The sequence below is a fragment of the Chiloscyllium punctatum genome, chromosome 36 (genome assembly GCF_047496795.1).
Source record: "Chiloscyllium punctatum isolate Juve2018m chromosome 36, sChiPun1.3, whole genome shotgun sequence".
NCBI classification, from domain to species: Eukaryota; Metazoa; Chordata; class Chondrichthyes; order Orectolobiformes; family Hemiscylliidae; genus Chiloscyllium; species Chiloscyllium punctatum.
In genome coordinates, this window is record NC_092774.1 from 63,913,444 (window position 1) to 63,941,268 (window position 27,825).

The 27,825-nt window shown below is 45.5% G+C and overlaps 1 protein-coding gene, 1 long non-coding RNA gene and 1 pseudogene across 2 annotated transcripts in view; 1 reads left to right on the forward strand and 2 right to left on the reverse strand.

Annotated features, from left to right (window-relative positions):
* Window positions 1-27,825, forward strand: part of LOC140460597 (uncharacterized) — a 621,333-nt gene that overhangs the window by 69,486 nt on the left and 524,022 nt on the right. The window lies entirely within an intron of this gene.
* Window positions 1-27,825, reverse strand: part of LOC140460600 (uncharacterized) — a 163,620-nt gene that overhangs the window by 41,525 nt on the left and 94,270 nt on the right. The window lies entirely within an intron of this gene.
* Window positions 1,449-27,752, reverse strand: LOC140461046 (uncharacterized; annotated as a pseudogene).

A 27,825-nucleotide genomic window follows, 5' to 3' on the forward strand; every position in this document is an offset into this window, starting at 1 on the left:
CCTACAGAAAAAAGTCACTGAGAGCTGCATATCCCAAAGAGTGATATTACTGTTTTGTATTTGGATTCTTCCATTCTATGCAAAACTCAGGGGAGACTATGTTCCTACAGTTACAGCACGAGGAGTACTTACCTTATTCAAAATAATAACCAGGTTTAGTGTAGGTAAGGGAGGGACCTTGCCAATAAGAGGCATGCCTGTCTTTGTGACTTCCTTGAGGCTGTTCAATAGATAGGTCTTTCGGTAAGAGATGCGGTTATTGTCCCAGAACAGTTCCACCCATCCCATAACTGGGAAGACATTGGTGTCAGTCGGGTTCAGAGTCTTTTGCTGAAGTCAGCACATAACAGACCACTTCATCCCTGCCAAATATACTATTGTGACTTTGAAGAAACAAATTGTAATCGAAAGATAACATTTCCCTATCTTCTCTTTTGCGGTGTGACCTATTTGGATGGGGCAAGGCTTACCAGGGTAGCTCATAGCACAACTGGTATGAAACTGGCACACAACACCTTGACAGGGTAAAGACCATTTAGACTTGTTCTGTAAATGAACTGTTCAATCTCTGACCACTGCAGTAGTCATTCTTGGTAATGCTCAGTCCCTCAGCAGACGAGGACATCTTCCTGGCATAGTTGGCACACAGTCTCTGGTTGCTCAGGATCGCACAGGTAAACTGTCCCTTGTGCACCAATGCTGGCAATGGCAAGTCCACACAGCAGGGCAAGTTCGATCTTTATCATCTTCCCCCTTGCAAGGGGCTTGTCTGATGAGCTTGCAATGATGGAGATGAACACAGGGGAAGATGAGAATTTAAAATTTGAATTTAGGCTGTTGTTAGGAGCAACAGGTGTATGTAGATTTTTATTAACCACAAAATGGCTTTTCAATTTAAAATAGCTTCAGGTTATGATTTGATACTGTGAACTTGAATTGCTGCTTTGCTGAGTTGGTTAGCTTTGGGGAAAAGAAAACAATGGAGTTTAATAATATGAATCATATGAATTTGGTATTCAAACTAACCTTGAACTCGCAAGCACGGGATGATTTTGAGAGTAAAACAATCTGTTTGCTAGAAAATATTGGACTACCCTGCTGTCAATCATGTCACCTTATTACATTTGATTGGTCTTTTAAGGCTGTGCTTTCTCTTAAATTACACATCATTTACATGTTTTTTTCGAAAGTAATTCTGCAATTTCGCCACGGAGCTCAGAAGCTTTAACTTCTGTGTCGCTGGACAGAATTGCGTCAGACTGCCTTGCTTTATTAAACTGATAACTTTGTTGGACTGAAGGGTCTGTTTCCCTGCTGTGCATCTCTTTTGACTCGAAGTCTCCAAAAGATACCACATTGCTTCAACCGAACTCTGAAACCCAACGTTCCTGACAGATTCTTTGTGTGTGAACCCGAGAGGCCGTAGAGATGGTCGTCGAGATGTACAGCACTGAAACAGACCCTTCGGTATAACTCGTCCAGAATGACCAGACATCCAACATTTAATCTACTCCCATTTGTCAGCATTTAGCTCATATACCCATCCAGATGCTTTTTAAATGTTGTCATTGTACCAGCCTCCACAACTTCCCCTGGCAGCTCATTCTGTACATGCACCACCCTCTGTGTGAAAACTTGTCCCTTGAGGTCCCATGCTAAGTTGCCTGTAGTGTTAGGGTGGGTTACTCTTTGGAGGGTCAGTGAGGACTTGTTGGGCCGAAGGGCCTGTTTCCACGCTGTAGGGAATCTAATCAAAAGGCACCTGGATGGGTGTATGAACAGGAAGAGTTGAGGGGTGCTGGCAAATGGGACTAGATTAATTTAGGATATCTGGTCAGCATGAATGGGTTGGACCAAAGGGTCGGTTTCCAGCACTTGGCCTATATCCCTCTCAACCATTCCTATTCATGTCCCCATCCAGATGCTATTTAAAGGCTGTCATTGTACCAGCCTCCACCACATCTTCTGGCAGCTCATTCCATCCATGCATCACCCTCTGTATGAAAAGGTTGCCCTTTAGGTCCCACTTTAATCTTTTCCCTCTCACCATAAACCCTCTGGTTCTGGACTGCCCAACCTCCAGGGAAATGACCCTGTTATTTGCTCTATCCATACTCCTCAGGATTTTATAAACCCATATAAGGTCACCCCTCAACCTCTGACACTCCAGGGAAAACAGCCCCAGTCTATTCAACCTCTCCCTGTACCCCAAACTCTCGGCAACATCCTGGTAAATCATTTCTGGTGGAGAAGTCAATGATTTGGGTTAAGACCTGAAACACTGACTTCACTGCTGGTGCTGCCTGGCTTGCTGTGTTCTCCCAGCCTCCTGCTTGTCTACTTTGGATTCCAGCATCTGCAGCTTGTTTTTGTCTCTAACGAATGGCAGAGCAGACTCGATGGGCTGAATGGCCTAACTTCTGCTCCAAAGGTCTCGCAGGCTTCGGTTTGTGCAGATTGTTTCAGTGGGAACGTGCAGTCCTGGGCTCAATGAGCAGCAGCGCCCAATGGATCAAAGTTCATAGAATCACAGAATCCCTACAGTGTGGACACAGGTCCTTCAGCCCAACAAGTTCAAACTGACCCTCTGAAGAGTCACCCACCCAGACCCATTTCCCTACCCTATTACTGGACACTTCCCCTGACTAATGCACCAAACCTACACATCCCTGAACACTGGGACAATTTAACTTCACCAATCCACCCTACCTGCACACCTTTGGACTGTGGGAGGAAACCGGAACACCGAGAAAACCCACGCAGGCACAGAAGGAGAATGTGCAAACTCCACACAGATAGTTGCCCCAATAGTGGAATCAAAGCCGGGTCCCTGGCACTGTGAGGCAATGCTCCTCACCACTGAGCCACCGTGGGAGTGGGTGAAGTCCAGCAGAAAACAAAACAAGCCCACCAACTCTCCCACTGTCAGACTGGGCAGGAGGTTCAGTCCTGGGGGTGACCCACAGCAGCCTCACCGGCAGAATCCGATTGTTGGGAGCGCTGGTGCCCCCGCTGGTGCCTCTGCAAGTTGCAGGCCTGGGTGAAGGCCTTCCCGCACTCAGGGCAGCTGAAGGGCCTCTCCCCAGTGTGAACCCGCTGGTGCTTCAGTAGGTCAGAGGAATTGCTGAAGGCCTTTCTGCACTCAGGACAAGAGAATGGCCTCTCCCCGGTGTGGACCCGTCGGTGGATCAGCACGTGGGAGAAATTGCTGAAAGCCTTCCCACACTCGGGGCAACTGAATGGCCTGTCCCTGGTATGGACCCACCGGTGGGTCAGCAGGTTGGAGGCATGGGTGAAGGCCTTCCCACACTCAGGGCAGCTGAAAGGCTTCTCCCCTGTGTGGACCCGCTGGTGGGTCAGCAGGGCGGAGGAATCGCTGAACCCCTTCCCGCACACTGGGCAAGTGAATGGCCTCTCCCCTGTGTGGACACTCTGGTGCCTTAGCAGGGAAAAGGCCTGGGTGAAGGCCTTCCCACACTTAGGGCAGCTGAAGGGCTTCTCCCCTGTGTGGACCCGTCGGTGGGTCAGCAAGGCGGAGGAACTGCTGAACCCCTTCCCACACTCTGGGCAGGCGAATGGCCTCTCCCCGGTGTGGACCCGCTGGTGCTTCAGTAGGTCAGAGGAATTGCTGAAAGCCTTCCTGCACTCAGGGCAGCTGAAGGGCCTCTCCCCCGTGTGGACCCGTCGGTGCCTCAGCAGGGTGGAGGAACTGCTGAACCCCTTCCCGCACTCTGGGCAGGAGAATGGCCTGACCCCAGTGTGACTGCGCTGATGAGCCTCCAGGACAGATGGGACATGGAAGCCTTTCCCACAGTCGCCACACTTCCAAGGTTTCTCCACGGGGCGGGATTCCTCGGGTTTCTCCATGGCTGAAGCTTCAGCGGCACACAAACACGTGTACAGTCCCTCCCTGCCGTGAATTCCTCTTTCCAGGCTGGATAACTGTTTTTGGTTCCACACTCAGTACGCTGTAACAGTAGGGTCTCTCATTCAGTCCCACTGATGCTGAAAACGTACTGAAACAGGGACCAAAAAACTTTGCTCCTTCTCACAGAATCTTAGTCAAAACTCCTTACAGTCCCAATGGACTGAATGACTGTCAGACATTGACTTGAAATTGAGGACAGCAGACGCTGGAGAGTCAGAGTCAAAAAGTGCGGAAAAGCACACCAGGTCAGGCAGCATCTGAGGAGCAGGAGAGTCGGCGTTTTGGGCATAAGCCCTTCATCTGTTGATTTTTAAACTTCAGTTTTCAGATCAAATACTCTGTAAAAAGAGATTACAAACGTCATCATTGTCACTGAGAAGGTCTATAGCCTTAAAACTTGTCTTTAAACATTTAGACTAAATGTAATGCTGAATTATAGAACACATTTATTACACTAGAAAATAGACAGACAGCAAGGCTCAGAAAAGGGGGGCATCTTAAAGAATGTAAAAGATAGGGACACCTGGGCTGACCAAGTGATAACAGGATGCTGTAAGACAATTAAGAACGTTTGCCTTAGCATCGGTGAATCTGTATGAACAGGACACCAAGTGATAACATTCACAGCCGTTCCCTTGTGAAATTAATGACAGTATCGAGTTTCGTTTCAGGGTCAGAATCAAATACTATCAAAAACTTTGTAATTAACAGTCAGTTGCTGTCAATTATAATGGATTCGTATACCCCTTGCAAGCAGGGCAGTCACAGAGAAAATAAATCTTTGCTGTTACAAAACCCTGACTTGAGATTTCAAAAGGACACTGGAGAGAGACACCATTTTAGTGCTGAGGCTGTTGAATCCAGTAGAAAATTAACTCTTAGTGCTTAGCTGGTATGGATCGAATTTAATTGCATTTTGAGAAGCCAATTCTGGTTATGAAATGCAAATTCTATAAAAGGAAATACTGATAAAGCTTTAAATTACTTGCTGTTTTTAAGGACTGCCCCACTGTCAATTCTAACTAATTAGATCTTATGTCTTATTTGAATTTGAATCACAAACTTGAAAAGTAGGCATGTTTCATTCGAAGACGAATGAATCAATTTGAATGCAACCTTACGGTAACATCTCCGCCTCAGGTACAGAATGGTTTAGTGCCTAAAAAGCAGGAGTCTGCTCCGAGCTTAGAATTTATTAGAGGTCGAATATTGAAGAGATTCTTGCACAATGTGTCGGGAAGCCATTTTATGATTGAACGTTTGCCCTCCTTACTAAGAAGCCATTTTATAAAAGAACTGTATCTGACATGTGAGCTGTACAAGGTTATCTTGTGAACTCTCCAATTAGCTGAGACTGGTACCTCTTTATGAGAGGAGTTTATCTCACTCGCAGGCCCCTAACTCAGCTGTTTTTCCCACCTGACGAATGGCTTGGGGCCTGTCGGAGTGATTAGTCAAGCTTCACAGACCTGTCAATTCGCTTTTCTTCTTTATGAATTATTGTCTTTCACTATTATCTGTCTAATTAAGAACATGCAACTTCTTTTTCAAAATTTTGTACAAAGGAAGCCACTTTGTATCAATACATTAGAGTAGCCTGCTGGGCATTTGAACAGCTGGTAACCTACTCTCCTAGATTATTAGAACCAACTTAGTTTACCTTATAGGAATCAATGTTATGTTGTCACAGTGATGCTATTAGTGAATAAAGGGGATAACTAAAATTATACTAAACTGTCCATAACAGGTTTTTATTCCAGACTTCCAAACAGTATGATTTCCGGGACGAACCAAGAGGGAGGCTTTACAGGTCTGAGTCCACAAGGGATTCCCTGGGCGGTCTCAAATCTCTACTTTAACATCAGTCCAGGGTAGAAATTCAGAACAAGCAATTTTTTTTCTGCAGAACAATCTTTTCTTTTGTTTTTCCACAAAATTGAAAGCACCATCCCAATCTCTCTCCCCCTATCCATTCTCACTCCACTCTAATTTTCCCGAAGGATGCTAATTCAGGATCTTACAGGGCCAAAAAAGTAAAAACATCTCTTTTAAATAACTCTACCTGAAAGTTAACATCTTTCACGACATTGGGATACTGTTCAGTGGGAGCAGATCTGATTTTGGGAAGCAAAGAAAAACTGTATAAATTCAGGATAAACCTACAATAGTGTCTTTAGAAACAACCAGACACTGGTTCAAGGCATTGACACCAACATTAGTGAGCAACTAAACATACAGACGTGGCAAACCATCAGTCTTTAATCTTTTAGAATGGGTTGTAGGTATCATATTAATTTGTATGAAGTTCTGAGATTTACATATCATCTCAGAGATAGCTTAAGGTATCTAACAAAAGGTGACACCTCAGCTCAGACAAAGCATTAAAGGTATGAGGTCACAGTCAGTCTGTATCCCAATTTTGAATCTGACAAGTTCTGTTTCCAAAGTGACATTTATAAAATAGTATATGCATGCACTGCCTGCATTGACTGTCAGCAGATTGCGCATTTTTTGAACAAAATCAAATTTTTGGATCAGAAATTGGCTAGCTGAAAGAAGACAAGAGGGTGGTGGTTGATGGGAAATATTCATCCTGGAGTTCAGTTACTTGTGAGGTACCACAAGGATCTGTTTTGGGTCCACTGCTCTTTGTCATTTTATTAATGACCTGGATGAGGGCACAGAAGGTGGGTTTGGAAATTCACGGATGACACTAAAGTCGGTAGAGTTGTGGATACTGACTAAGGATGTTGTCAGTTACAGAGGGACATAGATAAGCTGCAGGGCTGGGCTGAGAGGTGGAAAATGGAGTTTAATGCGGAAAAGCGTGAGGTGATTCACTTTGGAAAGAGCAACAGGAATGCAGAGTCCTGGGCTAATGGTAAGATTCTTGGGAGTGTAGATGAGCAGAGAGATCTTGGTGTCCAAGTACGCAGATACTTGAAAGTTACCCAGGTTGTTAGGGCTGTTAAGAAGGCATACGGTGTGTTAGCTTTTGTTGGTAGAGGGATTGAGTTTCAGAACCATGAGATCATGCTGCAGCTGTACAAAACTCTGGTGTGGCCAGATTTGGAGCATTGTGTACAGTTCTGGTCACCGCTTTATAGAAAGGATGTGGAAGCTTTGGGAAAGGTTCAGAGGAGATTTACTAGGATGTTACCTGGTATGGAGGGAAGGTCTTAGGAGGAAAGGCTGAGGGGCTTGCGGTTGTTTTCGTTCGGGAGAAGAAGGTTGAAAGATGACTTAACTGAGACATAAGATAATCAGAGAGTTAGATAGGTTGGACAGTGAATGCCTTTTTCCTTGGATGGCAATGGCTACCAAGAGGGGATATAACTTTATACTGAGGGGTGATAGATATAGGACAGATGGTCAGAGGTAGTTTCTTTAGTCAGAGTAGTAGAGGTGTGGAACGTACTGCCTGCAATAGTAGTAGACTCGCCAACTTTAAGGGCATTTACATGGTCATTGGATAGGCATATGGACGAGAATGGAATAGTGTCGGTTAGATGAGCTTCAGATTGGTTCCACAGGTCGGTGCAACATTGAAGGCCGAAGCGTCTGCACTGCGCTGTAATGTTCTATGTATGTATAAATATAATTCTGCAAATACAAATTCACCCTATACACTTATATGCATGTACGCGTGCATGAGAGAAAGCAAATGTCTATGTCTGTACTGTTTGTCTCTGTCTGTTTGATAACAAATGCTTTATTTCTGTAAGTGTTGTTATAAATCAGAGTTGGGTACTAATAGTTAGATGTAAGGGAAAGAGAATTCCTCAAGTTGGGTACCATATGAATCCTGGAAGACCCTTATTTCTGGCTTAATTCCCAATGAACAAACATTAAACACGCTCACCTATTTATTTGTAATTTTGTTTCATTTTTCTTGTTTATTCCCCACTACGATGAGTCTCTCTGTGTGGATGGTTGACAGGCTGGGGCAATGTGGGTTGCGCCTTGAGTGACTGAATGTTTTATTGTTCTGGAAGGTGGAAAAGGGGGTCAAAGCTTCAGCAAAAACCCAGCAGAGCTGAGGACAGACCAACATCTCACTCTGTGGGAACAGGAAGATCAACAAGGACAGAGAGATCTACACCTGAAATCCGAGCTGACACCAGACTACCCTGTGATCAGTGCTTTGATTAGCAATGACAACCATCTACCTTTACTGAGCTTCCCATTAAACTTCTCTGTAAGGAGTCTCAGATCATAATTATTCTCTTCAATGTGTGCAGCCAATTCATTCACTTTTGTTACAATGCAGCACACATTCAGCTTTTACTTTTATTTTTTGTGATCTTTTGACTCCAGCTTTGATTGCTGGTACGTTTATCCTCCTTGTCCCTTTTTATCGTTCTCTAACATTCATTTTCCACATCGCCACACTGCTCACTGGCCTTGATTTGGATTGGCAATGCTAAATTGCCCATTGTGCCCAGGGATGTGCAGGTTAGGTGGGTTAGCCAAGGGAAATGCACAGTTATAGTTTCACATTAATAGAAGCAGGAGTAGGCCATTTGGCCCATCCAGCCTGCTCTGCCATTCATTAAGGTCATCATCTCAGCTCCTCCTATATGCATTGTCCCAACTACCCTTTAATTGTCCCTATAATGCAATAACCCAGCCAACTGTATCCTGAATATACTTAATAAAGCTGCTGCTACTGCTTCCTTGGGCAGAGAATTCCACAGATTCACCACATTCCAGGGAAAGCAGTTCTGCCTCATCTCTGTCCTAAATCTGCTCTCCCTAATCCTGAGGCCATGTCCCCTAGTCCTAGTCTAATTCACCAACAGAAACGACAGGACAGGATATGTGGGGTGGGGGTGGGTCTGGGTGGCATGGTCTTCAGAGGGATCAGGGTTGCCTTTATGGGCTGAATGGCCTGATTCCACACCTTAGGGCTTCAATGATTTACCAAGGTGGTGTGCACTCCGGATGACAGCTCCCAGAAACTCCCACTTTCTGCAAATCGAAAGACAAGTCCCACCCTGCCCTCTCGTATGTGTGTTCTGTAACTGCTTAATCATTTCTAGTGAATACAGCCCACACCTCCCACTGCTGCCAGTAACCTTTACAAAGCTGATGAAACAATGTAATACCTGCAGTACTGAAAATCGTAAGGCTTCTAACGATACCAGTTACTGATTCACCGCTCCCACTGATGGACAGCATTGGAAATACAATGTTGAAGGCTGAATGAAATGAGCAGTTTCAAACAAAAACCCACCTAACCCTTCACTAGGTTCTCCACTCAGCACACTGTACTTACTGCCAGTAATCCTGAAAGCACTTCATCCCCACAGTGCAATGAATTCCCACTTTCCACCAGAATTCCAGATGTGCTCCCTCACTCAGTTGCTGTCTCACAAATGAAAGATTTCATTGTAACTTCTGCTCCCAGTCAGGGCAAAACATCTTTGAAAACTACTCTGGAAGTCTAGTCTTCACAACCACACTTCTACTTTCAATGAAGACGATTAGTCATACAGCACTGAAACAGACCCTTCGGCCCAATCAATGGTGCCGACCAGATATCCTAAATTAATCCAGTCCCATTTGCCAGCATTTGGCCCATTTCCCTCAAAACCCTTCCGATTCAAGTACCCATCCAGATGCCTTTTAATATGTTGTAATTGTACCAGCCTCCATCACTTCCTTTGGCAGCTCATTCCACAGAGACATCACCATCTTTGTGAGGAAGTTTTCCCTCAGGTTATTTTTAAATCTTCCCCCTCTCATCCCAAACCTATGCCCTATACTTTTGGACTCATTTCCTTGGGAAAAGATCTTGGCGATGGCATCCTATCCAAGCCCCTTATGAACTTGTATAAGGTCACCCTTCAGCCTCCAACACTCCAGGGAAAATAGACCCAGTCTCTTCAGCCTTTCTCTGGAGCTCAAACCTTCCAACTCTGGCAACAGCCTTGTAAATTCTTTCTGAACTCTTTCAAGTATCACAACATCTTTCCTGCAGCAGGGAGATCAGAACTATGTGTGGTATTCCAAAACGTGGTTTAACTCAATGTACTGACCAATGGAGGAAAGCATACCAAACAGCTCCTTCATTATCTGATCGACTTGCGACTCCATTTTCAAGGAACTATGAACCTGCTCTCCAAGGTCTTTTTGTTCTGCGTCACTCCCCAGGACCTTAGAATTTGGTGTATAGGTCCTGCCCTGATTTGCCTTACCAAATCGCAAAATCTCATACTCATCTAAATTAAACTCCATCTGCCACTCCTTGGCCCATCAGCCTATCTAATCAATTCTAATTTATATCAAACTTTCTTTCCTCTCTCATTCCCAGAAAGCTGAAAATCTCCATCCCTCAGACTCTCCCCCATTCTCACTTTGCTGAACCTAATTCCTCTGTACCTCATCCTGAAGGGTTTGGTCCATGCTGATTAACAGGCCCACACTCGGGGGAGGGGGGGATCTAACTGAAACAGACAGAATACTGAACAGCCAGGACAGAGTGGACATTGACAAGATGTCTCCATTGGTAGGAGAGACTAGAACGTGAGGGCACAGCCTTCGAGTAAGGGGAAGACTTTTCAGAATGGAGATAAGAAGAAATGTCTTCAGCCAGAGAGTGCTGAATCTATAAAATTCATTGCCACAGGAGGCCAGGTCACCGAGTATATTTAAGACTGAGATAGATAGCTTCTTGAGTATCAAGGGAATCGAAGGTAATGCGGAGAAAGCAGGAGAATGAGTTTGAGAAATTTATCAGCCATGGTTGAATGGTGGAGCAGACTCGATGCGTTGAATGGCGTAATTTCTGTTCTCATGTCTTATGGTCTCACACAGTGTGACAGAATTGGGAGCAGGGGTAGACCATTTGGTATTTCGAGCCTGCACCAGCACTGAACAGATAATAACTGGATAGGAATATACTTACATCTGGGTGGATAGGTTGAGAGGTGACTTTATAGAGGATTAGAAGATCATGAGGGGTATAGATGAGGTGACCAGCAGGTGTCCTTTCCCTAGGGTGGGGGTTTCAAGATGAGGGAGCAAACTTTGAAGGGGAGAGGAGAAAGATTTTAAAAAGATACGAGGAGAACTTTTTTGTGAAGAATGTGATTTGCGTGTGGAATCAATGTCCAGAGGAAGTGGCGGATGCAGGTACAGCAACAATGTTTAAAAGACATTTTGATAAGTACATGAATAGGAAAGGTTCAGAGGGATATGGGCCAATCACTGGCAAATGGACCAGTTTAATTTGAGAACATAGCATGGACTAGTTGGACTGAAGGGTCTGTTTCTGTGCTGTATGATCCTGTAGCTGTTCTCTAGTGGAGTCTGAAAACCAATTTCTTGGAGATCCAAGATGGCCGTGGTCTGAGTGGTCTGCTGTGTTGGGCTCTGTGCCATATCCTATGGCAATGTGGACGCTTAGTGAACATCTGGAGCTGCTAAAGTTGTGGTTTGTCAGCTTTAAGACCAGGATGAAAGCAAATGAAGGAAAGGGGCCAAAAGGAGTGCAGCAGGCAGGGCACTCCCCTACTGCATCGGGGGTGCCTGGAGCCATTGCTCAAACTCCCAGGGCGGCCCCTTTGGATTTAATGGGGCAGCAGCAGTTACTCTCGGAGTTTGGCAAACTCTGAGAAAAGATTGAAGCAGCGGTGGAGCCACTATCTGCCACGCTGGAAAAGCATGAGCAGTAAATTCAAATGTTGGCCCGAAGAAAATAGGCAGCAGAGGAGAGGACCGTGGCGGAGGACTCAGGAGAAAGGATCCAAACGCTGGACGACCAGGTTCGGGTCCTTCAGGAGCAAGTGGACGACCCAGAAAACAAAAGTAGGAGAAAAAGCTTACAGCTCGTGGGTCGTCTGGAATGTGAGGAAGGCAAAGACCTCATTGGAATCCTGGAGAAGTGGTTCCTAACGTTCTTGGGGCTGGAGTTGGAGTCGGGCCTGTTGGGTTTGGAGCAGGCCCACCGGATTGCAATGTGCAGGTCAGGAGCGGACCCACGCCCCCGCACGGTCCTTGTGTGACTCCTGCATTATAAATAAAAAACAGTTAGTGATTGAAACATCAGGAAGACTGGGAAGAGATCCACAGGCTTTGTGCATTAAAGGCTCAAGAATAATATCTTTTCAGGACTTCTCAGGAGCCAGAATTATGAAGAGAAAGGGCTTTTGATGAAGTTAAGAGAAAATTAAGGGGTCTGAACATTCAATGTTCCTTGAGGTCCCTGGCCATGTTGGAGTTTGCTCATGGGGGGACGGTATATCATTTTGATTCAGCAGAAAAGGCGAAGGACTTTGTGAATTCTCTGAATTCAAGGACTCAGGTCGGGATGGGGCCATCGATACGGGCAATGGTACAGTTCTTTCTGTCCCTTCTTTTGTTTTCTCTCTCTACATTTTTTTTTTGTGGTTATCGGCTTCTCCATACTGCCTTGATGTAAAACCGGAATTAGTTAGTATATCGGTCAGTTGTGCATTATGTGAGGACTTGTTTTAACTGCTGTCCTTTTGGTTTTGGTTTGGGGGTGGCTATATCTATGGTTAAGATGTATGGAGAAGGGGTGTGTGTGTGTGGCGGGGGAGGGGGTGAATGGGCATCCATTTTTAACTCTCAGAATGTAAATAACGTGTTTTTTGTTCATCTGTGACTTGCCTGGGGCTAGGGCACGGCCTCATTTGGAAGGATCCAGAATGTTAGCTGTGGGCAAGGTGGGGTGGGGTGGTGGGGGAGTTATGATAGGGTATTCTTCTCCTTTAGCTCTAAGAGTAGAGGAGTGGCTATACTGATTTGAAGGAACCTCCCTTTCCAGGTATTTGAGAAAATTAAGGACGAACTTGGACAGTTCGTCATTCTTAAAGCTCAACTACATGGAGAAGAGTATGGCGTCCTGAATGTATATTCCCCACACCCCTCATTGTGCACCCTCTTACATTTCTAACTGATGCAGTTGCTAAATTAATGAGTCTTGGGGTGCACAGCACGATCATAGGAGGGGATTTTAATCGCCTCATAGATCCTGAGGTAGACAGGGTGACAAGGGGCCTGGCATGTATGACTGCACGATCTAAGCAGTTGGTGGACATGATTAGTTTCCCTACAGTGTGGAAACGGGCCCTTCGGCCCAACAAGTCCACAGTGACCCTCTGAAGAGTAATCCATCTAGACCCATTTCCCTCTGACTAATGCACCTAACACCATGGGCAATTTAGCATGGCCAATTCACCTTAACTGTACATCATTGGACTGTGCGAGGAAACCAGAGCACCCGCAGGAAACCCACGCAGACACGAGGAGAATGTGCAAACTCCACACACAGTCATCCAAGGCCAGAATCAGACCTTGGTCCCTGGTGCTGTGAGGCAGCAGAACTAACCACTGAGCCACCGTGCTGCCCCAGTGTGTGGAGTTGGGGTTAGTGGATGTATGGAGGCACCTCCACCTGAATGGAAGAGACATTACTTTCTGTTCCAACCCTCACACGTGCCACACACGAGTTGACTGTTTTTTATGCCATCAGATATTTTGGATAAAACACTGGCTTGTAAACTTGGGAATATAGCTGTTTCAGACCACGTGCCAGTGTATTTAGATGGTAAAATCAAGGGTGGTGGAATGGATGCACGGCACTGGCGCACGGACCCATTCCTGTTAAGGAATGGCAAATTCGTTGAGTACATCAGAAAAAAGTTCAGGGTCTTCTGGGATATCAACTCAAGTAAGGCCAGTAATACAGCAATACTGTGGGAGGCCACTGAGGCATATTTATGAGGCCTAGTTATTTCGTATTAAACAACTAGAAGGAAGCAGAGAGAGGAGCAACAAGAGATGCTGAGGAAGTATATTAGGACTTCACTGGTCAAGCTGCAGCCCTCTGGGTTGCTCTCGACTCATTGCACACACATGTGGCAAAAAAGGGTCTCCTTTGCCAAACAAAGATTGTTTGAATTTGGAGAACCAGCCCCTCCCCAGTATAAAGGCGGAACAGGTTTCCCTGTTGAATGGGCCTATGACGATACAGGAGGTGCAGGAAACAATAAAGCATCTCCAGAGTAGCAACGCATCAGGGTCAGATGGGTTCCCAAGTGAATTCTATAAGGAATTCATAAATGCCACCTCTGAGGATGTATAGCTATTCAGATACACAGGTTTGTCTTCCGCCCTCTCTCAGGGAGGCTAATATCTCCTTCATTTTAAAGAAGGAGAAAGAGCCTGAAGAATGTGCTTCATGCAGACCCATTTCACTGTTAAATGTAGATTTTAAAATTCTACCCAAGATGCCGGCCCTGAGGTTGGAAAAGGTGTTGCCCTGTATTATGAAAGATGATCAGATGGGTTTTAAGGGCTGTAGCTCCTCCAACAATATCAGGAGGGTACTGAACATAGTGCAGGTATGCCACAAAGATTGATCCTGGGTTCGGTGGTCTCCCTAGACGCAGACAAGGCATTTGACCCGATAGAATGGCTGTACTTGTTTGGGGTCCCCGAGCATTTTGTTCTGAGGGGATCCTTTGCTAGATGGGTATTTGTGTTGTACAATGATCCTAAGGCAGCAGTCATCACAACAGTACTAAGTCAGATAACTTTAATCCTGGGAGAGGTAGTCGATAGGGGTGTCCTTTCACCGCTGCTATTTATCTTGGCAATTGCGCCATTAGCTGAGGCTATCAGGAGGGATCCTGTAATTGTGGGGCCAGAGGTGGGAATGGGGGAGCAGAAGATCACCCAATATGCTGATAACATCCTCTTGTTCTTGGCCAAGCTGGAGGAGTCAGTTTCTCAATTGATTCAAACAATTAATTTATTTGGCCGTTTTTTGGGCTACAAGATCAACTTTACAAAATCGGAAGCCATGCCGGTGGCGGGGGGGATTAGTGGAGGTGCCTGATCTGAAGGATGGAATGCAGTTCCTGTTTAGATGGTCGTCAAAAGGATTTTTGTATTTGAGAATTTTTATTACTCCTGCCTTCCACCAGCTGTATAAAGCTCCAGCTGTATAAAGCTAACTATGTACAATTACTCGAGAGGATAAAGCAGGATTTGCAGCAGTGGAAGGGATTACCGTTATGATGGTTACACCGAATCGCCCTGAATAAAATGAATGTTCTTCCTCGCCTGTTGTACCCCTTGAGAATGCTCCCATTGTTGCTACCCAGATGAGTATTATGGAGGCTCAGTGGTTGCCTCAGTTCTTTTATTTGGTGTCGCAGGCGCACCCTAATTAAGTTTACCAAATTGCAGCTCTCGCAGGGTGAGGGAGTGGGGTGAACCTTCTGGACTTGAAGAAACATCAAATATGCACTTTGTTCCCATATCTGGGTGTCGGGGCATGGTGGTGATTCAGGGTCAATTTGGCTTGATGTTGAAACCTCGCAGTTGCGTTGTTCCCTAATCATTTATGGATAAGATGAAATCCATGACCGAGCAGTGTAAGAGTCCAATCATTTTAAATACGGTGAAAACCTGGAGGAAAATGAGGCAAGATGAGGGCAATTGGCTTAAGACCTCACCATTTACCCCATTGGTGGGATCCCAAGGATTTAAACATGGGGCAATGGACTCCAGCTTTCGGTCATTGGAGAATAAGGGAATCTCCTGCCTGGGAGATTTATTCAAGGGGGAGGTCTTGATGTCATTTAGCCAGCTAAGTCAGAAATATGGATTGTGCCTATTCCGGTACTTTCAGATAAGGGTTATATTCAGAAAGAGATGATGGTCCCAGCTCAGCTTTCCAGGTCAGACATGGAGAAAAGAGTACTCGAGTGTGCTGGTGTTCTTTTAGTCAGTACTTTGTATTATTTACAAAAGGGACGTGCCTTAGGGGACATGGAGGGAATCTGTAGGACGTGGAATCAGGAACTTGGAGATGATACTTCATTGGAAGTATGGAAAAGAAATATGGGAAAATGTGAGCAAAATTTCAATACGTAACAAAGTACAGGCCATGAAATTGAAGATTTTACACAGGGCTCATATGGCACCAGCGAAGCTAGCTAAGTTCAGGAGAGGAGTATCACCAGGTTGTCCCAAATGTAAAATTATTATAGGCACTCTCACACACTGCTATTGGTCATGTTTTAAGATCCAGACTTACTGCAGTGCTATAGTAAGGGAGCCGAAGGATATCCTCGGGATTGAAATTAACGTGGATCTGGCATTTCTTCTTCTGGGGTTAGCAAATTTGCCCTCTCCTGGGGAAACATAGGGAGAGACTGTGTAACATTCTTACCCATATGCAAGGAAGAACATTTTAATGAAATAGACATTGGAAAAAAACCCAGGTCTTACGGGGTAACGTCGGCTAGTGATGGAGCAACTCCCCCAAGACTACCGCATGAATATGGTGCACTACAGAACAGGGCGGTTTTACAAGACGTGGCAACCCTTTCTAAATTATATGGATGCAGACTTATCAGCAATATTGATTAGTGCCGTGGTATGCCATGGGAATCAGTTTGGGCACCAGTGGGGCCCTGGGAAGGGAGGCTGGGGGAAAAGAATATGGGGACAATAAGTGGAGCTCCCAGGGATGGGAGCCTCAGTGGAGCTGTAGTGAGTTAAATAGAATAAAATAATGTGATGTAATTTAATTTGAATTCAGGTTAATTTATTTTTTTAAATTTGATTGAAGTTTAGTTTAAGCTAAGCAGGTACAGTTGTTCTGGTAGAATAGTAGTTAGTTCATTCTTAATAGTATCGTGATATGACGTTGTTGTACTGCCTCTATCTTTCTGTATTTTGGTAGGGTTCTTTTTTGTCTATAGATGTTTTGTAAAAGATTTGAAAAAGATTCTAATAAAATATTTTAAAAAAACATTTCCTTGCCTTCCCCATAACTACTTGTAACATTCAAAAGTCAGATAAACTCAGCTTTCAATATATTCAATGACCCCCCGAACTGCAGGAAGACATCCCCACTTCTGAACTCAATACCTCTTGCTAATACACCACTTGCCTTGCTCATTGCTTGCTGCACCTGTCTGACAACTGGCATTGACTGGGATAGAAAGCCTGAGTAGAAGGTAGCTGAGGCACCTTTGTACGTCCACACATCATTCTTGATGAATGGTTTTTGCCCAAAACATTGGCTGCCCTGCACCACGGATGCTGCCTGATCTGTTGTGCTTTTCCAGCGCCACATATTTCGACTCTGATCTCTTGCATATGCAGTTCTCACTTTTTCCACATCCCAATCTTTCACCATTTAAACAATGTTCCTCCTTTCTGTTTTTATTTCACAGGAAAGACTATAACTTCACACTGTGTAACTGCATTTGCCATGTGTTTGCCAATTAAGACACAGACCTGAACCAACTTTGCTGCAAGTCAAGAACTGAACTCCAGAATGAAAAAATAAAATGGAAAAGGCGGTGAGAAAAGAGTGTGTTGTACTCACAGATGTTGGACAGAGAAAAGTTGCAGTCTGAGGTTAAGTTCAATCTTCATTCAGAGAGAGAGAAGAACAGCAACTACAGCTTCACAAACTCATGGTCCAACGTCCGCATTCAGAGAATAGAGGCGCTCTCAATGTCAGGAAGACCACACCCCTTCCGGTCTTCCAGCGCTTTCTATTGGTCCGTCAAAAGAACGTCGCGAACTGTTTCTGCTGTCAGATAGGAGCATGCGCAGTATTTTGCTGACACCGGCGTATATGCGCAGTGCTTGTTGACACCGAGAAGCATGCGTAATATATCCTGTGAAGGTGTTGGTGTAACCGACAGATTTTCAGTCCAAATGCTAATAGGAGAGAAAAAAAAAGACTGGTGCCACAAATTTGTTTTCCTGGTAAGTTCAGGTCACCTTTATTGTGACCCAACTTCGGTACTGCTTCAGATCTCCCCAGCAAAAAGCCATATGAAAACCAATTTATTTCATTCTTAAACAGCTCAATGTCAAACTGCACACACTCCCCATCCCCACTTTCTTTAGTATTGGTCAGCACAGACTTGTCCCTTTGAAATTGAATCCTTGGTACAGTTTTAACCCAGAGGAAGTATTGCCTCACTCAGCAATTTCAACCTATGCTCTGTATCCAAGTAAATTTCTCCCCACCTATTTTCCAGGCATTATGGAGCGTAGTCAAGAGCCCACCACATTGCTGTGGGTCTGGAGTCACGTGTAGGTCAGATCAGGTAAAGGGTGCAGCTGGGATGACTGAGTGAATCCTTTCCCACAACAGTAGTTTCCTTCCCTCAAAAGGACATGAGTGAATCAATTGGGGGTTTCTTTGTTGCCCTGAAAACGGTTTCATCGTTAGATTCTGAACTCCAGATTTCTGACCAAATCCCAATTCCGTCATCTGCCACAACAGGATTCAAACCTGTGAGTTCCCAGAACTGGGTTGATAGTCCAGTGGCTAATGGTACTCGGCCGTTTTTCTTTCAATCCCCCTGCAATGGCACATGAATTCACTGGTGCCTCCGCAGGCGGGAGGAGCTGGAGAAGCCTTCCTGCACTGAGAGTGGGGGAGTGGGCTGTCTCCAGCGTGGACTAGCTGGTGGGTCAGCAGGCCGGAAGAATCCATGAATTCCTTCTCACACTCAGAGCAGATGAACAGTGTCTTCCCTGTTTGGACCCGTACATGTTGCTCTATGTTGCCCACAAGCCCTTCCTGCACACGGGGCATGTGAATGGCCTCTCCCCCGTGTGGACCTGCTGGTGGATCAGGAGTGTAGATGACTGCACGAACCCCCTCTCGCACATGGGGTATGTGAATGGCTTCTCTCCTGTGTAGACCCACTGGTGCATCTGCAGGTTGTCCATCCAATTGAATCCCTGCCCGCACATGGAGCACGTGAATGGCCACTCCCTGGTGTGAATGTGTCTGTGAGTTTCTGGCACCGAGGGGGAAGGGAACCCTTTCTCACAATACTCACATCTCACCTCTAGGATTAAGCTTTTTTGTCCATGTTTTAACAAAAGGCTAGAATGAGGTCAGTACCTGAGTGAGCCTGGTGGTACCCAAACTGGTCACTCAGCAGCTCATAGCTGAGAGGATGTTATTCGATATGTAACATAGCTTTATCGATAATCGAGAGTATCGATAATAGGACGATTAATCCTGAGTTGGATATGTACTGCTACTTGTGCACAGGCAATCTGGCAAATTTCCATATTGTTGGGTAGATGCCAATGTTGTAACTGCACTGACGAGCTGAGAAAACTGAATGCAGTTTGTATTACACTCGGAGCAAGTGAATGATCTCTCCCTTGTGTGAACTCATTGATGTGTCGGCAGAAGTGAATTCTTTTCTCCACTCTCACCAGAATGAATGTGTTGATGTATCAGCAGGTTGTGGGACTATCCGAATCCCTTTGCAAACTCTGAGCAAGTAAATAATTTATCTCCAGTGTCAACTCGCTGATGTCGCAACAAGTTTGATGTCCGGCAAATTCCTTCCCACATACAGGGCACATAAACAGCCTGTCCCCAGTGTGAACTCGTTGGTGCACAGTGAGGTTGGCTGATTGTGTGAAACACTTTCCACAGGATGTTCAGCTAAACGGTATCTCCTCAGTGTGATAAGCAAATTTTTCTGGAAGATGGAATACACTGTGAATCCCTTTCCACATGTCGAGCAGTCAAAAGCTTATTTCCAGTGTGACTGTATCAATCAATTTCCAGCTAGACAGGGTAACTACAATCTCTTCCCATAGTCTCCACATTTACATGGTTGCATCGTGGCGTTAGAGTCTTCGTGTTGGTCCAGGACAAATGCTCAATGCAATGTGATGATGTCGAAAGCATGTACTGTGAGTTTAAGATAGAGAGTGCTTTTCTCAACTTAAAGTACAGCCACAGCTGCGAGCAAAAGGTTTCAAATGTTTCAAATGTAGCAATTGGCTGTTAAATGGATACCTGTGTTCGGTTTGATGTTTTGGCAACAATTCAAATTTAATTAATTTAAGCTATGCCCAGGATACCAGAAGACAATGAAATTTGAATTTTATTGTTTTGATCCCTGGAAATCAATCAAATAAGAATTTAACGAGTCCTATGGGGGATATAAACCCGGCATTTTGAAAATTAGTGGGAGAGCAACTGCCGATCTAATACCTTGCTCTCAGAGAAATTGAAAACACTCTCCATCAAAGGTACCTGTTCACGTGAAACATACAGTAAAAAGAAGAGCACCCAGGAAGATCAGCAGCTAGAAAAGTGAAAACATCAATGAAGAGGAGACTGTGTGGCCTTGAGATTAAGTTAATGTAACGTTTAATAAATATGTTATTAGAAAAGCATATTAAGTTGCGTCGAGCTGGGGTCAGATAGTAAGTAGTTAAAGAAAGGGGGTGTTGGATTTGTGAATAGGTTCTGTTTTGTGTTCACTATTAGAATTAGAAAAATATTTTCTTTCAATAGTGGAATTTAGGAATTCTGTCACTCACATTTTAACAGATTATGAGGCAAGATGAGTTTTTCTGGGCGGTTAGTTTAATTAACAGGGTTTGATTGCCATGACGTAACAATAAGTATTATTCTTACTCACACACGGATTTATGGATTATGATTCTTCTTTTCATATGTAAATCTTCACCCCAAAATCCTGTAGGGGACTTTTACAGAAGTTATTCCTGTCAGTTCATGATGGAAATTCTGAATAGATACTTCTGGTTTCCCTGAAACATTGTGTCCTCTTGTTGACCAAAGCTGGAAATTCCTGTCTCAGAAGACAGTGGTTTTGTCTCAATGTAACTGGTCTAGTCCGAGCCAACCCTGGTTAGTGTTCTGTGAGAGGTGTTCAAATCTCAACAGGCCAGATAGGGGTGTTCCGTTAAGTCATTAAAAATCTGGACTGTCAATTATTGTATGATACCATTGGGCTCACCTTTCTCCGGTTAGACTGAAATGTGACTTTATTGTGGTTGATTCCTCACCGCCCTCCAGACAACGAGGGATGGACAATAAACACACGCCGGCTCAGAGGTGAACACATATCTCTTTTATGTTTCATCTCTTGTGTGACTGACCCCATGTCCTGCCCAATAGAAAGTGGGGCAGCTCGTGACGACATTCTGGAATTGGCGGGACACCAAGCCAATCAGAGTGAACAAAAGGCAGCGCCGAGTTGTTTATGGAGCATACGCAAGGCGGGTGTCTGAGCTGGTGGCGTTGAAAAGTGAGAGACAGAGCTGGAGGGAGGGACTGGATGGGTTTAGGAACAACCTGCTGGGAAGTGTTTGTATTCGAGTTAGTACTGAACTCTGGGAAATTCTTTTACACAGGGTTAGAGTGGAAGAATTTCCCCACAGCAATCTCAAACCAAGAGGAACATTTGTCTCTCCTGCACTGGGAAGGAGAGGCTTCGGAGCGGCTGGTTCTTGAAGGTCAGTGAACTGCAATTCTCTCTCTCTGTCTCTCCCTCTCTCTAAAGAAACAAAAACATGTATCTACAGGAGGACAGTGTGTGTCTGAGAGCGGAGTTTATAGGTGATGCTTCTTCATTCACTCTGATCTTGATCTTCTTGAAGTGAGGATCTGTCAGTTATTCCTGTGATGGAGATGGAGGAAACTATCTGTAAGTATCCCACTGCTCTCACTATCTCTACTTTCATTGAGAGCTGAGGCTTGTAGAGGGCCAGAACGCGCCCTTTCACTGAAGGACATTTGTCAGCTAGTTGAGTTTTTCATGACAGTCCAGTAATGTTTCACGGTCAGTATTTGAGTGACTTTCACACAAATTGCTGATTCAAAGAACTCCGTGGTGACCCAATGGTTAGCACTGCTGCCTCTCAGCTCTGGGGACCTGAGTTTGATTCCAGACTCGGGTGACTGCGTGGAGTTTGCACTTTCTTCATATGTTTGTGTGGTTTCCTCTCGGTGCTCCTGTTTCCTCCCACAATTCAACGATATATGGGTTAGGTGGGTTGGTCTTGCTAAATTGCCCAAAATGTGCAGGGATGTGCAGGCTGGGTGGGTAAGCCATGGGGAATGCAGGGATATGGGGTCAGTCTGTGTGGGATGCTCTTCAGAGGATGGGTGTGAATTCAAACGGCCTGCTTCCACACTCTAAGGTTTTTATGATTCTTATATCCTTTTAGTATCATAAACGGTACGATTTCTCAATCTCTTATTTTTCCTGATTTAAGTTTGTTTCACAGAGTATCACAGAGACACATTTATCAGTGTGAATTCTAAGCAAATATCTTATCAGCATCTTAGAATGAGTCAGTTCATCAGGATTTGAAAACCATTAGATTGTCAATGTTTGTCTGTGGGAAAAGTTTGCAAACATCGGTGTACCCAGTGACAAATGGACAAGTCCTGCACCAGTTCCACAGATTGAATCGCATCCCACCATTCACAGCAGGGAGAGATTGTATCGCCACAGTGGCTCAATCCCAGCCTCAGCCGACTGTATCTGTGGAGTTTGCACATTCTCCCTGGGTCTGCGTCAGCTCCATCTGGGTACTCCGCTTTCTTCTCCCAATTCAAAGACGGGCAGGTTAGGTGAATGGACCATGTCAAATTGCACATTGTTTTCAGGTATGTGTCGGTTAGGTGTATTAGTCAAGGGTAAATGTTCAGTAATGGGGTAGGAGAATAGGTCTGGATGTCTTTATCCCCAGACGTTTGGTGTGGACTTGTGGACTGTAGGGATTCTATAAGTCTATTAACCCTGACCTGTGTCTGAGTGAGGAATCAGCTGATCATCCAATATGGAGAGACATGATCTACACCACAGACATCATGGAAATGTGCAAACTGTGGGAAGGGATACAAATGTCTATACATGCTGGAAATTCATTGATACAGTCACACTGGAGATAAGTCATTCATCTACTGTTTGTGGGAAGGGATTCAATCAATCACCCGTCCTTGAGAAACAAGAATGCACTCAGTGGGGAGAGGCCATTCATCTGGCCTGAGTGTAATAAGGCATTCTCTGTTATCAGCATCTCGACACACCAACTGGTAAACACTGAGAGATCTTTGAAATGCTCACATTGAGAAAAAAGCTTTAAACACAGACATGAAATGCTGATACATGAGTCCGTTCACACTGGGGAGAGGCCATTCCCCTCTCTGTGTGGGGAGCAATTTGTCCATTCAAAAAAACCTTGTGAAAGCCCAACGAATACACACTGGGGAGAAGCTGTTACCTGCTGCTTTTCTGGGAAAGGATTTACTCAGTCATCCCACCTTCTGAGTTCACACCTGACTCAGGCAGCTGTGCTGCTGCTGCTGTTCTCAATAAAATTCTGATGGATCTCAACCCCCCACCCCACCCCTACCCCCAAGGACACAGATGCAGTGGAACAGGGAAATGTGGCACTTGTGGTGTCACATGGGTAGGCCAGCAGAAGCCGGCATTGTGTTACTGTACTTCTCAGAGAGAGAGAAACTCTGACTTTGAAAGAATGAATTATAAACGTGATGAATCAAAGTTGGTCCCATTGCAGGCAGGACTGGGCACACACCAACACTCACAGGCACAAAATCAGATTCACAGACAGCTATAAAGAAATTTTCACACACACGCTTCTGGGACAACGTGTGCCACTGCAGACAGTTTGTCATTCATACACAGACAGACACACTCAAACTTCCCTCCGACATAATCTGTGTCCCACTGCTTGCAGAGATAGTCACATCAACACCGAAAAACAGACATTAACACAGAGATGGAAGCGCAATACAGTCAGAGTGAGACACAGAATCACTGACTTTTACAAACATGTCCAGAGATATACTCAGACAATGTTGTGTTTAGCTGTGTGAAAATCCTTGTTTCCTTGTGAAATAAATTTGTGTCCTTTGGGTGCAGAATTCTGTGTTTCGTTGTCTAAATGAAAGTGTGCTGTGGCTGCTGCTGGTTTGAAACTGCAGCTTTGTCTCTGTGTGGTTTTAAGTCTGTAATCTGCGTGTGAGGTGAGGAGGTGGGAGAAGGAGCAGAGGGACAGACAGACAGATAGTTTGGACTAAACTATTGAGCTGCTGCTTTCTCTCACACCACCCCCGCTTCCTCTCAACTCACAACTTGTAATGCTCCATCCTGGGGGAGGTATACTCTCGGTAGAAGAGCTGGGTTTTGGGCTCAGAAGGGTCTTTAAGTCATAGACCTGAAGGTATTTAAAACAGTTCCTGTCAGCCATAGTTCCCCCTGCCATGTGGATGGAGCAGGAGGTGAGTATCAAAGGGTTTGTGTGTGTGTGTGTGTGTGTGTGTGTGTGTGTGTGTGCGCGCGCGCGTGTGAATGAGTGTGGTTACTGTGAGAGTTTCAGTGTCAGTTTTGATCGATTAACCACCGTCCATCATCCCCACACCGTCCCTGAACCAGCCAGACTGACGTAGATTCTAGGAGCAGGGCCTGTCTCTCCTGGTTGAGAGGGAGTGTATGAAACCACAGAGAAAGCTGGGACCCACTGGAATTCTATCCCTTCCTCAGTCTCTCTATGTTTTTCCTTAACTTCTGTTTTTCTGACTTTTCTCCCTTTTCTCGCTCACTCTGTGTCTCTCTTTCTTCTTGTCTTCCACTCCCATCCGTCTGTCCTATGGGTTCAGGACCATAATTGTTTGAAGTTTGCGTCACCTACTGACCCTGATCACTCCCTGTACGAAAACGTTCTTCCTAATGTCACTTTTACTTCTTTTCCTCGTGATTTTAAAACTCTGCTGAATCGTTGTCGATCCTTTCAGGCGTGGGAGCATTTGCACTCCATTATTCCTGTGTCTAGACCCTCATGACTTGAAAACTGTCAATCAGGCAGCTTTCAACCTCCTGTTCTCCAAGGAGAACTGTCCCAACTTTCCAATGTACCTGCATTGCTGACAATCCTCATACACGGCACCATTAACGTCAACCAGTTCAGCGCTGTCTGCAATCACTTCACTTCCCCGCTTCCTGAAATTTCACGTTCACAATTGAGCAATAATGCAGCTGGAGGATTCATTCAGAGTCGGACCGCGCGGGCAAACTATGTCCAATGCTTGTTTTCACTTTGAACAAGTGTTTCCTTTTGCCATGTTCGCTGTAATAGGAGCTCGACCCCCATCCCTGCTTCAGGCAGCACGATCTCGTTTCATTAGTGGGCTTTTTGAGAAAATTGCACCGGTGTTTCTGCACAAGGCAACTCAAGAAATGAAGGCTCGTCCGCGATTTGAACCCGGGATCTCTCACAAATCCACCCACCTGGAGGCCCGAAGCGAGAATTATACCGCTAGACCAACGAGCGGCAGGCCCAGTCAGGCGCGTGGTGCCCTGACCCCAGACACTCCAAGTGCCCTCCCCTGAAGCAGCTGAGACTTGCTCAGTGTGAAATACGTTTGAGTTGCTCCAAGAATCGCAAGCAGCAAAGAGATTCCACAACATTTGCTTCTCATTCTGTCTCCCTGCGCCCAGGACGCTGCTGTTTGTCCCGTTCCCAGTAACTGGACTCTCTCCACTGGCGGATAATTAAACCATTTTGTTTCTCCTTGCAAACTGTTCTGGGGGAGGGCAGAGCTCATTCGCTCTTCTGCTCTCTCGCAGTCACTTGGGATGGGAGACGTCAGTTACACTAATGCGTAGGAAATGGGCAAGTTTTAACTACATTACAAAGGTCTGTAATCAAAGAGACAGAAAGATGCTGTGCTGGTGGGACAGAGAGAAATGGACACCGGAAACTGTTCCCTCAGGTATATTCATATGAGTATATTTGTGTGCAGCCTGCTCGGGGCTCAGAATTCGTCTTCACACAGCAATCCTGCAGAAAGACCTTTCTAACACGGGCGTCTGTTTCTTTGCTGCGAACGGGCAGCAGTGAACATCTGAGCCCCAACTGTCCCAGATGAAGTTGAAAATGAGCCATTGTTTCTCCCTCAGCCGCTCTGTCCCAGAGACAGGGAGAGGGACGGCATCAACGCGTGACGTCATTCCGCCGCAGCCTGAAGCCGTTCAGTCCATCATTTCCATGTGACTCTCTGTCACTTGTATCTCTCCGAGATGATTCCCAATCGGTGATATGTGTCCTCATCATGGGAACTGTGTCTGTGTGGTGATGCTGCTTTCGAAATGCTGATCGTCCTGTCATTCGCGTCTGAACCGGAGTGGGGAATTATTGCAGGGAATGAATACGACCGCAAATAATGTGGCTTTGTGGTTAACACTGCTGTCTTATAACGGGACCTGAATTCGATCCTACCCGTGTGCGACTTGTTTGTGTGGAGTTTGTTCAATCCCCCCGTGTCTGCGTGGGTTTCCTGCGGTGCTCCGGTTTCCTTCCACAGTCGAAAGATGTGCAGGTTAGGTGGACTGACCATGCTAAACTGCCCCATAGTGCCCAGAGGTCGGTAGGTTGGGCGCATCAGTCAGAAGTAAATGTCGGGTCTGGGCGGCTTACTCTTCGGAGGGTTCATAAGGACTTGTTGAGCAGGAGGGCCTGTTTCCACACTGTAGGGATTCGAATTCGAATTGTTTCAACTTCACCAGCTCATTCCCATTTCAGAGAAGAGGTGTTAGGATTCAGTTCAGAGCAGACCGGAGGGAAACAACTCAAATCTCCACAAGAACTTCCCCTCAATTGTGTAAATTGGGCCAGTGTTTAGTGACATATTCAGCTCAGATGCTCGAACATTTGGGAAGCAGAGGCAAAGGCAAGATATAGAACAGAATCCCGTTACAAAGGGAAGCAATAGCAGACGATAGTTTCGATCGAGGGATATGAACCCAGCACCGTTCTGCTGCGCCACTCTACTTTCCCACACGGAGTGTTTTCCATAGATCTCTTCAGCCTTTTGTGACAGGCAAGTTCGAGACTGATGTCAAAGACCTCCACTGCTGTCGTGTAATATGCTGTTGCGCAGACGTATGGAGGCTGTGTAAATATAAACTGTTTTCTAAATTCCCACATTCTGTTGGTCGAACTGTGATTTAACTCTGAATCATAACATGTGGCACAGCGTAGACGGAGGCCATGCGGCCCACCTTCGCTCTGCTGGTTCTACACCGTAAGTAAACGCGCGTCTCAATTCGTATCATTCTCTTCCCTTTTCCGTGTAAATCTGCGCATCTGAACATGACCACAAGCATTGCTCTCCTCAACAGAGAACAGGAGAAGGCCACGCAGACCTCCAGAGTGTGTCACCTCAACTGTGCACATTGGGCCAGTATATCAATGTGAAATATTTATGTTGAGTTTTTTGGGAAGCAGATGAGAAGGGGAGGTGCAGAACAGAGCACCCTTAGACGGGTAAGCTGCTAAAGACGACATTACATGAATAGGAGAGAATAGGACATGGCGGATTTCAGGCCCTAAAGTCATGGAACTCGATATTGAAGACCGGGGCATGTAGGGTCTTCAAGTGGAAAATGAGGCGTTGTTCTTCCACCTGGAGCTGAGCTTTGCATGTCTGAGACAGAGAAGTTGGCCAGGGAACAGGGTGGCGTGTTAAAGCGGCGGCAACCAGAAGCTCAGTGCCTTTTTTGCGGGCAGTATTGAGATGTTCTGCGAAACAGTCACCCAGTTTATGCTTCATGCTACGTTGGGGACACGACACTGTGAGCAGCGAATGCAGTCGACTAGGTTGTGGCAAATGTGCAGGTAAAGTGCTGCTTTACCTGGCGGGTATGTTCGAGCCCTTGGATATTCAGGAGGGAGCAGGTAAATGGGCAGGTGTTACACATTCGGCGGTTCCAGCGGAAAGTACCTTGGGACAATGGGAGGTGGGTGTGGGGTGTTGCGAGTGAAGGAAGAGTGGACCCGAGGTGTAAGCCCTGCCCACTTACCTCCTCTCATATATAAATCCGTGAAGTTGAAAGAACATTCCATCCAATAATTCAGTACCACGTGACTCACGAACTAATTTGTATTCATGTTCCGGGGCCAGCATCATTATTGTGTCACAGCAGCTGCAGGCCATCACCGGGGGCTCGCCCTATGACGTCACGGTACGGCTGGAAGCCTCCGGGACAGTTTATCAAAGAAACCTCCCT